The following is a 3780-nucleotide window of genomic DNA, read 5'->3' on the forward strand; positions in this document are numbered from 1 at the left end:
GAGCAGACCCAAGAAATTTCTGCTACCAAGAAAACATGCTTCACTCCATTCTTTCCCAAGCTTTCTCAGGCTTTTTGTGGATTCAGTTAGCCACACGTCTGGGCACCATCTGTTGAAATATGAAGCGGCGGGGCTGCGTCCCCAACACCCCGGCCGCTTGGCTAGCTCATGCCCGAAATAACAACACACAAACTGTGTTCATTTAAGAACTGCTTGGCCCCTGAACTCTAGCCCTTACAGGCTAATTCTCGCACCTGGACTAGCCCATTTCTAATGATGTGTGTAAGCACCCCAAGGTACGCTTACCGGTAAGATTCTAGCCTAAGTCCATCGTGGGTCGCAGCTGCCTGGGAGAGCTGAGCATGGCGTCTCTGCTCCAGCAGAGCTGTCCGGTCTCTCTGGAAGCAGAGCAGAGTCTGACCTCACTTCCTCTTCCGCCCAGAATTCTATTCTGTTTACTCCTCCCATCTATGTTCCAGCCATGAGGCCAAGCAGCTGGTTTATTATAACTTAACCAATGAAATCAACAGATTGATATATGACACTCCCACATCAATCAACATTTCAGCATGGGTGAGGGAGGCATTCCTGAGGCCTTCTTCCTGCCTGAGGTAGACTGTTTGCAGGCACTGATTTATAGGAGAGAAAGTGTTATTTCCCTCAGAGGTGTAGCCACTTGCATCAATAAATGAACTTTCTCCTTCAAGCAAGAAGCCCTAATTCAGCTCCTCCTTGGGTCACATACAAAAGCCTGAAAACACAAGGGGCACTTCCTGGGATGAAGGGGGCTCCCCTGGGAGATGGGAGGAGTGAGAGAGAATAAGAGAGGGTTAAGGGCAACTGAAGTTCATTGTTTGCGTGTATAAAATTAACAAAGAATAATAAATACTCCAGGAGTCTGGAGGTAGAACTCTGAGTTAGCGTGTTACTTCCTATGTATGAGGCTATAATTTAATTCTCCATTCCACCCCAAAATCCTCTGGATACCACTGTTTGACATATATCTAGGGTACCTCAGGAGTTAAATGATTGTATGTAAAGTAATAATCACCAAATCACTGTGAACTGGTTCTCTTCATCAGTCAAGGGCACAGGTTGTTTGGTGATATTTCATGTTTTATTATGCCTCTCAAATATTTCTAAACATCTATCTTCACGAGCTTACAGTGAGAAATAGAGAAATTTAAATATTCATATTATGGTTTAAATATTGTATCACTAAGAATATAAATGGATCATTAAAAAAAACCTATCCACAGAATTCAAGCTATAAAACTGTTTCCTCCTGCTTGGTGCGGGGGTGGCGGGGTTGGGGACAAACACCTTTAATCCCAGCACTTGGGAGGCAGCGGCAGGTGGACCTCTGTGAGTGTGAGGCCAGCCTGGTCTATAGAGCAAGTTGCAGGACAGCTAGGGCCACGTCTATCTTGAAAAAGAAAAATCAAACAAACAAACAAAAAGACTATTCCCTCCTTTTTCTCAAGTAAAGATTGAGACGCATCCCCTGCAGCTTCCTAACTAACATTATCCGAGAAAAGCTCTAATGCTACCCAGGGCATGGATTTAAACGCCATCCTATCTTATAAGTACGGAAGAATAAGACCCAGAGATTTCTGACTTGACCAAATTTCTGGAGAAATAAAAACCACTACACCACCAATGTCTCAGATATATAAATTTTACAAATCGCCAGACTTGGTAGCAAATTCCTTTGATGTCAGCACTGGGGTGGTTGAGGCAATGGGATCCTGAGTTTGAGGCAGGCCTGGGCTATACAAAGAGTCGTCCTCAAACAAACAACAACGAAGTCTACAGGACAAGTTTGCACTCTGATGTCTCATTGGCACAGACTTTGTGAACACAGAGACCACAGTTCTATTGTTTTTCTCAGAGAACATGGCACTGCTCCTGTTTAGTACATCCGCCAGCATCAGAAGACATTTTCTGGATCATTTTTCATCTCCAGTATTAAGTCGAATTTGAGCTTGTTGAGGTTCAATTCTCTAACAATTCACAGAGCTCATTTCTAAGGGGAAAAGGAAGTGGTAGGTAGTGAACTATTTATTGGGGTCAATCACTTAATTTCTTGTACTATTTTGAGATAACTAGGCTAATAATGACTTTTTAAAGTGTGTCCTTTATAAGCTTCTTTTGTCCTCTTGTAGAAAGTGTTGGTGACGCAGCAATGATATTGGAAGTGAACATTTGCTCAAAAATAAATATATCCCAACAAACCAAGTATTATCTGATATTTTCCATATAATAATAAGTTGCACTTTCTAGAAGTTATAAGACTTAGAAATATACATTGTGATAGCAAAATGTACTCATATATATAAATATATGAGTATATTTACAAAATCTCTTCAAAGTAATTTCTAGACCTTGGCTGGCCTTCAGCTCAACTCTTGTCCAGTATATATACAGACATCAATTTAAATTGAGAAAATCTAGCTTCTCAACTTCTTTGTGTGTGTTTATTTGAAAAGCATTGTAATTTCAGTATTTTCAACAAAGGCAAGCAAATTCAGAGTTGGTGCATACATTCCAACCCTGTCACATGATCTATGTTAAGCAACATGGCTGCCACGTCATTCATAACCCTTGTTATTAGCACTCTCTTTTTATCCATTTGCTCTATGCCTTCCTTTGCAGAGTCTTTTCAACATGAGCTCCAAGCTCACCGAAAACTCCATTATGACTGCTTGCTGTTGGGCATCCTCAATGAAGATCTGTAATTAATGGTTTCCTTTCTACCAGCAGTACCCAGCCACACAGCTGAACACTCCAACTTGTGACCTAATGGAGCTGGACACTGGCCCCTCCTCAACCCCTGCCTCAGTTGCTCTGATACAGTCTCAGAGAACATGACACTGCCCATATGATTCCCGTTCTCTGTAATTTTTTTAATTGGAAATAGATTCTCATACAATACATCCTAAGTACAGTTTCCTCTCCCTGTACTCCTCCTAGCTCTGCCTCCATCTTCCCTCTCCCACAGATCAACATCCCCTCCGTTTCCTCTTCAGAAAAGAGCCAACCTCCAAGAGATAACTGTCAGACGGGATAAAATAAGGTGAATGCCCTCATATCTAAGAAGGGGCTGTTCGAGGTGTGAACAGCCCTATTTATTTCTGCCTCTGATGACAAGCCTACTTCTGGCTTTTCAACTTCTTAACAGCTGAGTAAAATATAATATAGTTACAAAAATATCAAAGAACAATATCACTGCCACAATACTGAGGCATTTTTAAAGGCACAGCAATAGCACAAAAAGACAGACCTCTACCTTGCTGGAAAAAAAAAAAAAAACCCTCAGATTACATTCCTAAAGCTAGTACCAAGGCTGTCTTCCTTATTTGGCCACTTCCACTCCTGAGGCTGACTACCAAGGTCCAGCTGTCAAAGTATTGAAGTTCAACTTACAAAGCGCCCTTTTGGCCTCCTAATTAACATGTCCAATTAAAAATCAACACCTCATCCTAACACAGGTTTTCCCCTTTTACCTTTATAAACAGCCATTTTCCTATGGCCCACGTCTGTCTCCTCCCAGACAGAGGCAGTCCTTTCTCCCTTTATCCCTCAGGGACAAATATCAATGTGCCCTCTCCGTTGTTCCCTTCCCCTTCTCCCTAGTCCTCTATCTTCTGTCTTTGTCTCTTATTCCCTGCTCTCTGTTCCTCTGGGTGGCGGCAGTGCATGCATTTAATCCCAGTACTCGAGAGGCAGAGGCAGGTGGATCTCTGTGGGTTCAAAGCCAACCTGGTCTACAGAGCAAGT

This window comes from Alexandromys fortis, unplaced genomic scaffold (assembly GCF_014885135.2).
Source record: "Alexandromys fortis isolate MF-2015 unplaced genomic scaffold, M_Fortis_MF-2015_v1.1 scaffold_101, whole genome shotgun sequence".
In the NCBI taxonomy this organism is placed as follows: domain Eukaryota; kingdom Metazoa; phylum Chordata; class Mammalia; order Rodentia; family Cricetidae; genus Alexandromys; species Alexandromys fortis.